We start from the raw sequence: 9094 nt of genomic DNA, 5'->3' as shown, positions 1-9094 counted from the left end.
TGGTGGAACAGCTGGATGACGACCAGTTGGATACCCAACTCCAGTTCGAGTGATATGAACGAGAGCGGACACGGCAAATGGCGCCTAGAAGAACGGCGGCAATTAACATTAGTGACAAAGATCAATCTCTGGAACAGACGCTGAATGCAGTCGAAATCGGAGGGAGCCAACCAAATGTAGCTTAAGAGGAGCAGTCGAAGGTAACCAACCCGCAAGAGACAGTGCAAGCCGAACGTCAGGAGCAGGAGCAGCCTAGAACAGATGAGCCGGAGACGGAAGCCCGGAAGGGACTGGAGTCGGAAAGGAGGAGCAGGCCGGAGAGCAACAACAACAACAACCACCACAACAAACGGAGCAACTACCCAAAGAACCTGTAGAACCCTTGGACCAAAGCATTCTAGACATTTTGATGGACGATTGAAAAGGGCTAACCGTGGGTTCGACGTACAATGTACTGTCCCACGGGCGTGCCATGTGTTGGCCCGACAACGGCAAAGGGCTAGTTAGAGTCCAGAATGTGAAAGGGGTATTTAATTAGGGATAGGGAGTTGTAATTAATAACTATGATGTTATTTTGAGAAGCAGGCGAACGGACCCAGAATCGGTATGCCGATTCGGATCCGGACCGGATCGTTGCCAGTTGTCGGTTGGCACCGGTTTGTAACTCAGACGGAGACCGATAGAAGGACCCGGCAAGAATGTAATCAACGACGGATAATTAATAGAAGCACTACTATTTTACATATTGTTTAGTGTCTATTTGGTTACCGTTCTATGCTTAATATAATTAATCTTACGCGTGTGTTACGATCATTAACAATGTCGGTTAGTAATCGGTTAAGACCCATTCGATACCACGGTCTATCCATATCTCATCGTACCACCCTTTGGTGAAGTGTTCCATAGGGACACCCTATGTTAGGGCTTGTCCAACCTAAGGGTAACACTCTTGTGTTTGGAGAAGTTGTTGAGTAACTTCCCATATTCGTCTCTTTCTTTGTATAAGCCTTTTATAGTTATGCAAATGCTTTTGGTAATTTTCTTTATCCTTAACTACATCCAAAACCATAACGCACTTTCGAGCTTCATGACATTCTTTATGAAACCATTTTTTCTTACATTTCTTGGTGCATTTCCATGATGTGCGGTTGGTCAAAAAACATTTGTTTGTACAAGAGAGAACGACATTCTTAAAAGCTTCCCATTTGCATTCTAGTGTGGCACCATGTTGTGTCTTTGTCATTTGTAACATATCCTCAACCATCTTGGAATACATGGGCGCTCGCTTAAGATTCATGCTCAAGTGCGTTTGTTTACTATCTTCAACGACCTTCTCGCAATCAAACCTATGCATACATTTGAGATCAATACATAAATTCCTATGATCAGATTCTGGTGTCCATTCCCCCAGTGAGAATTTATGTATACGATCCAAAATACCTTCGGAAAGTAGCACATAGTCAATCACACTATTTCCATTGTGTTTTCTACATGTAAAGCCGTTAGTATTGGACCATAAGGAAACACCATTTGCAATAAGCAATCCGGTACTATTGCACATTTGTAGGAGTAGTTTCCCAAATTGGTCCGGATCTTTTTCATTGCTAGAAGATCGACTATACATTTGCATATCCTCTTGCATCTTTTAGATATGTGGCATGAAAGATTCTTGTGAATCAAGTTGGAAACTTCTTGTACGAGCATTCATGTCACCAAAGACAATAATTTCCCCTTTGGATTTGAAATAAGCAATATCATCTTCTAGATTTGCAAAATGTTGATCTTTATCCAAACAAGCATAGAAATTAAAATCTTGATGAGGAATGTAACATCCAACAACAAAAGTGGGCAAATCATTAGGTGTTTCTATTTTGAGCCATATGTAGCATTTATGTTCACCATTTTTTACGATTGAAACATATTTCTCTATTTCCTTCTTAATCAAACATGCCACCCCTCCTTGTCCTCTTCTTTGTCTTGGATTTTTCTCCCATATTAAAGAGTGTACATTATAGTTTCCTAAACCTTGAATCCTTTGAGTATCATGCTCCCATGTTTCAACAAGTGTGATATCCGAGTCATCGATGAACTCCTCTATGTCGAATCCCGCATTCCATGGGTATCCATTGCAATTCCAAAAACATAGTCGTAAAAGACATGGTTTAGTCTCATAGGTCACGTGTCCCTATTTGCCTACATTTCCATCTTTAAGCACATCCTTAAACTTATTTTTCAATCTTTCTTCATATGATTTATGACGGACATTTTTTTGTGAGATAGTATGATCTTCACTCACAAAGCATCGCGTACCTTTGAGGTATACCCAACTATTTTCGAGTATGATCCGCCTCTTTGTATCATCCGTCATTGTGCATACAATAGGCCTTTCTCCGGAGTGAGTAACACCATGTTTCCCAACTCGGTGTGCCCCATATACATTCACACCCGACATCCCATAATGCATGCTAAAAAATTCACCAATGGCCTTTCCAAGGGAAGCGGGTGTTTCCATACTCTCCTCTTTAATCCCACGGATAACAATGTTCTTTGATCTTCGTTCACGCTGTCGTGGTGTACTTTGTACACTACATAAAATATATGTGGAGTACCCAATTGACTAAGTATAAAGAAATAGGAGAAATACTAAAATAATTATGTTACATGCATAGGGCAAGATTTGAACCCTGTACCTCCATGTTAACGATTTTAAGACTTACCACTATACTAGCATATTATAAGTTTTAAAGTTATACTAAACTTTATCCCATGTAAATATTCTAGATAAGCATGATAGAAAAAGTTATTCATGCATACACACTCGAGTTAAAAGAAAAGATGTGATAGAAAGCTAATCATGCACATGTAGTGTGCATGAAAGCTAAAGTTAGAAAAAGCATGATGTTTGCATGTGATAAACTTAGACTCAGAGAAAGATGTATAAGGGTTGTTGATTTTTTATAAGGGTGGATTAATATAAAATATTCATGGGATTCACCATTTTGCTATCTATATTTCTCTTACAATCTAAGTATCCATTAATACACTATACTCGTGGGATTCACGAGATTCATATCTTCATCTTGCAATCTATTCATAACTAACCTTATCTCATATTCTTCTTTCTCCTAGTCCAAAACCCCAGCAGTTCCCACCAGACTCACGCAAACGATCCGGAGCGAAAGGCCCGACAACGCTCTTTCAATTCTCGTACATCTATGTTGTCTATATTCTTCTCTTGATGCATCACATGCATATTAGATGAGTTTGATACCCCATCCCCACCACATACATCGGCCCATGATTTCATTGTACATACATTTTTCATCTCACTTACATCCCACATCATTGTGTCTAATTTTTCTTCTTTTAATGCTTCCTTTAACTCAATCTTATTAAGGCACTCATTTGTTTCGAAAGAAGCTCTTTTACATTCTTGAATCTCTTCTTCAAGTTTTGCAACCACTTTCTTAAGAATTTCATTCTCAATGGCAATAGTTTGGAGTTTAGCATTCTCTTTCATTAACATCCTAATCTCTTCACCTTGCTTGTTTATGGTTTCTTGAAGAGAAATCAAGTGACTCATAAGCATTTTGTCCATTGTGTTTATTGCGTTGGAATCAACATTTGTTAGTGATTTCGGTTCATTATCAATCATACTCCCGAACTTTGAGGCGGCCTTACGAGTGTGTGCCATTGTAGGATCAAACCCTATGAGAAGAGAGAGCGGGGGAGAGGGAGAGAGAAAATGTACCTTTCACTTGATTTAGGGCTTCAAAATCTACCTTGCGTTTGAGGAGCCATGCCACAAAGATGGATGTGGACGAAAATGCTCATAACTTCTCACCATGGTAACGGAATTCAGTAAATGAACATTCCTTAGAAAGCTCTCTGAAAGAGCTTTCCAATGAGATATAGAATGTAAAAAATGATGGCTGGAGTGAAACGAGAGAGAGAGAGAGAGAGAGAGAGAGAGATTATATTATCATCTTCGGAGGTCAAATATTCTTGTTTTTTCGATTGCCACGTCACGGCTGCTCCTGCCATTATAAAAGAAAAACCGGCAGTAGATCTTCGAGAATCACGGTTTTGTAATAATCGATAACTGTTTGCAGTAATACATACCTATTAGCTCTTATTGTTTTCATCTATGTACCGTCGTTCCTACGATCTCAACTACGTATACGGCCCGGGTTATATTCCGGGTATGCTCTCCATTCTCTTCCCCTAACGATGCCTCCGTGCACAAGTCTTCACGTTACACTTCCCTTGATACCGATAGCCTATAGGCATATCGAAGGTGTTTCCAACGGAACGGATAACACAATTTGCCACGCCCGGTTACAACTGTGAGATCCCCGCGAACTACGTTGAAGGCAACCTTCAGCCGCCATTACGGCGCCCAATCGTACCAAGCGGTCTCAGCCATCTGGCCGACGCCCTGAGCCAATCGAAGGAACTTCCGACTCGGTAGTCACGGACCAGTCTTTCCAAGAAATATCGGAGGCTCACCAGTTGCGAACCTCACCACCTGCTACTCGATTGCGAGTTGATTGCACACCAACCTCTCCACCAAACCCTCCAGAGGTCACCCACCCTACCCTAACCCTTTTCTGGTTTTACCGGAAGATCCAGATTTCGATACCATGTCGTATCCTTACCCACGATACACCGACGGCCCCGACGCAGAGTCGCACATCCGTGCCTTTGTGTCCACCTGGCAGGCCAACCACTCAACGCAGCGACTCTCGCCTGCCGAAATCAAGGCCTCAAAAATCGCCGAGTTTACGCTATCCCTCGATGGACCAGCTGTGCGATGGTATTCTCGCCTCGACGCAGGGGAGTTTGTCACCTTCCACGACGTTCGCACGCTGTTCCTAGAACTATTCCATCACGAGGTGCCCAAACGAGAACTGCTCCAACAGTTCTTTTCCATGAGACATGAACCGCACGAGACGGTCGCACAGTTCACGATCCGGTTCTAGGATCTCTACAGACAAGTGGCTGACGATGTCTCTGCACAGCACATTCCGGACGCATTCCTGTCCAGCTTACGGGAGCCTCTACGGACGACTCTCGCACTTACTAATTTTGCCAACCAAACGATCGAGCAAGTCATAGCGTGCATCCTCGCCCTCGATCGGACACAGCAAAGCACGGATTTCTCTATGAGTTCACTGCAAAGCACCCTTCCCCAGGAGGACAATCGCTTCCGCCAACCCCTCCAATGCACAGTTTGCTCGGGATTGGGCCATCTGGCTCTCGAATGTCCTCACCGGCCACAGTGTCCGATCTGCCAGTCCCGATCTCACATTGTCGAGCAATGTGAATACAATATGCTCAACTGCACAACGACGGCCCCGGTTCACCAGATCGGGCCCAGGGATACATACTCTCGTCAGGACGAGCGACAATCCTACCAGAAACAGGATAACCAACGACCCCGATCGCCGGATAGGCGGCACCGTAACGACGATTACCGTCGGGATGACGACCGTTACCGAAACGACAACCGACGGAGATCGGACGACCACCATGATCACTATCACGATGACCAATATCGAGCAAACAACGATTATGATCGGTATGACGATGATCGGGATGACCGATACGATCAGAGAAATTCCCGTAATGACCGGCGCAACTCTCACCGAGGATCACACAACAACAGAAGGAATAATGACAACCGTCGTCGGGACCCCCCGCAAAATGAACCGCGCAGCTCGAACGCGCCCTGGACCAACCCACCAACACACAAGGCCGGGAATCAACCGCACCCCCCCCACACACACAGGTCGGGCTGGCACCAACAACTCGGCTACCGTTACCTGCTTCAAGTGCAACCAACCTGATCACTACGCTACACAATGCCCAACAACGAACCGCGGGAAGGCTCCTGTCGTGAATAGTATTATTGTTACGGGCATGACCATATAATATCCCGTGGTGAGAATTGTCGTAGTATTCTATACACGTGGATAAGTGTGAGGGTTAAACAAAGAGTCTAAAGAAGGGGAGGATTACTTTTAATCCTCGGGATTGAGACAACCCATGAGGCCAAGTGTGAACATGGCTGGGGGCCTTGAGAATTACTATAAATAAGAGGCCTAGCTACCCTCATTTCATCATGCATTGACTACGTCGAGACTCTGTCCGTGAGTGGAACGACTCTTGTAGCAAGCGCGCTATCATCCAGGTACGACTCGACGCCAAGGCGGTGGTATGGGACGCCGATCGAGGCTCGAGTCCGTCTCGATCCCTTCGCTCGGGGGTGGTCGGGTGGATCGGCACCCTTCTTTCTCTCTTTTCTCTCTATTCTTTATAGATCTATCATTGATATATCCTTATTTTATGCTTACTTTAGTACCTAATCTCTAATATTTGGTATCGGAGCCTATGTACTAACGTTTCTTTTGGTTTTCTTTTTGTCTTCGCGTGGGATGGCGATTGATCGTTGTGCGGTCGCCTTCATGCAGACAAGGATTAGCGAAAGAACTTCGGTAAATTTTCCTTAATTTTTTATCTAATTTTTCTTCTCCCTTCTATACATGTGTATACTTAATATGTAGTTTTTTTTTCATATATTCAATGATGTTGAAGTGGTATTTAATTGGTTATCGTTTGACATATAAATCATATGTGATGAGTGTCGTATGCGTACGAGGTTACTACCTCAATTGCGTATTACGTTCACGAACATATGTTACGTTCGCGTACGAGGTCAATACCTCGATTCGTTCGAAATGATATGCGTTGGGTTTAGTATGCGTAAGAGGTCAATACCTCAATTGCGAATTACGCTTAACCTTATTTTCGGATGTTTCGTGTGCGTAGAGGTATATGCCTCGATTACGTATCCCGAATACATCATTGTTGGCTATATAAAAAAAACGATTCATTTAGTATACGCATATGTGGTCACTTATATACGTCTCTGATCGTATATATGTGATAAATTGACATATGTGTATATTTTAGATTACGTGATTCATATCAAATGTTTTCCTACTTGGGGAGAGGATTTTGGTGGCCGTCCTCACATTTTTGTGAGAATGGCGTTGTCACCATCCCTTTTATCAACAATTTTTATTGTTGAAATTCCCGTTGGTCACTTTGATATTTCGTTACGTAACGAACCTCGTATAGCCAAAATGATGTTGAATACGTCGGGCTTGATCCACATCAAGTAGGGTCGCTCTAATGACACACGTATCCAACATCTCCCCTCGTTACATGGATACGATGCCACCATGAGCTCGTTCTTACGAGTGGCATTCGTAATGACGTGACCATGTGATGGGCCACATGAGCCTACGAAGACACAAGGGCTCATTCGGCTTGACCATTAGGTTACACTTTGGCATATGCCATCGTAATTACGAGGCTTGAGGTTAGGTAGCATACAACCATAGTGGGTAATAAATGAGGGAGAAATAAGGCCACTTGACCTATATGTTTCTTTTAAACAAAAACATATAGGGGCAAATGCCTCGCATATCTCGAATACGCCTCAAACATTAAACATTCAAGACGCGCAATCTACTTGGTTGGCTCAAGTGTTTAATGTATTTGTCCTCGAGGTCTCGAGTTCAAATATGACCAACACCATACAACATCGTTGATACATATGACTATAATACATGTTTAGACTTTAGGTCTAAGTGCACTTCGGGGTCCTCGTAATAGGACTTAAAGAGCCGAAACCACATATGTGGGCACAGAAACATAGTTATTGTTAACATTTCTTTCGTGTATAAACTATTCATGACGCGAACATACATGGTTGAGCCTCGGGGAGCCGCCATGAAAAAAATCGATATAGAGATCAGGGAAAGGCATTCATTTGTCACCCCCATGGTTTTTAAAACACCTCTGTGTTACCATAGTAACCTGATCTTGAACCTCATCTCATACGTCTAGAGGGGTATTGACGTGAGATCATGATATCGATTAATGTTTGCCCATGATATGTTTACACCACGACAAGATGTTATGACTATTTGTCTGACCTTATCTTATTTCTTTGCCAGAAATAATCATTCAATGGCTCAGAATAACGACCCGATGCCCTCCGCTCAAGCGGAAAGAACTCAAGGAAATCCTCCTGGGACAATGTCCATTGAGGCGTATATTTTACAAGTACAACATTTCCTTAGTTCAACCGCGCAGCAGTTGACCGAATTTCGGCAATCTCAAAGTGCTCTCGAGGCACGAGTCATTAGTCTCCAAAATGAGATTAATAGACCTGATGAGCGTCAGGGTGAACCATCATTTGTCGTAAAGCCATTTACGGGAGATAAAAAGGAAAGAACCGAAGAAGCAATCTGCACGTGGCTGGGCCGATGGGAGTCTCATTTTGAGCTCTATCCCTCGCCAGATAGTATGAAGATTGCATATGTCGGCCGAGAACTAGGGGGTAAAGCCGCCGCTTGGTGGCGTGGCCTCCGAACTTTGGGGAGATTGCCCGAGACCTGGACAGACTTTGTCACAGTTTTCAAGGGTCAATTTCTACAACCTCCCTCTCGAACCGAGGCAGCACAAGCTTTAATGAACCTCTCTAGCAGGAAGTTTTCCTCGCTAGAAGACTATGTCCACCATGCTAGAACCCAAATCCAAAAATCGGGTCTAGAAGGGGACAATTGGTTAATAGCTTGTTTTGTCAATGGCATCCCCAATTCGGACTATCACTGGATAGTGCACGATAAGGATCCAAAATCCTTCGAAGAGGCCGTTGAGATAGTTCTTCGCTATCAACACACTTCGAAGAAGGACCATAACAAACCCAACGAAGCGCCCGGGACTAAGCAGTCGCAATTCGTTGGGAAACGCAAGACACCCAACGAATTCATGGATCGCGATTATAAGCGACAACATCCTTTTTGCGTATTCTGCAAAAAGAAGGGTCATACAAAAGAGCAATGTCGTAAGCTCCAACGAAAAGAGCACGACGCCAAACCTAAAGCTACAGACCATAAAGGTCAGATTCCTAATGTCCTTCAGGTCTATACACATCATTTGAGTAATTGTCAATGTTCTTTCCCTCATTATGTATTGGGTCCCAATGATTTACTACGTGCAAACGGGTATATCAATGGAT

General features: G+C 43.4%; 1 long non-coding RNA gene across 1 annotated transcript; it reads left to right on the top strand.

Moving 5' to 3' along the window:
- The first annotated feature begins 5949 nt into the window (after positions 1–5949).
- Positions 5950–8333, top strand: LOC147850580 (uncharacterized). The gene is made up of 3 exons (XR_015531678.1): positions 5950–6193; positions 6474–6497; positions 8028–8333. It is a non-coding gene; the product is annotated as an uncharacterized LOC147850580 (long non-coding RNA).
- Positions 8334–9094: the final 761 nt, after the last annotated feature.

This window comes from Azolla caroliniana, unplaced genomic scaffold (genome assembly GCF_043228905.1).
Source record: "Azolla caroliniana isolate FFs.n. ecotype wild unplaced genomic scaffold, voAzoCaro1.0.p SCAF_21, whole genome shotgun sequence".
Taxonomy (NCBI): Eukaryota; Viridiplantae; Streptophyta; class Polypodiopsida; order Salviniales; family Salviniaceae; genus Azolla; species Azolla caroliniana.
The sequence above is the reverse complement of the archived record's forward strand: the minus strand, read 5'-3'. Positions and strand labels throughout refer to the sequence as shown.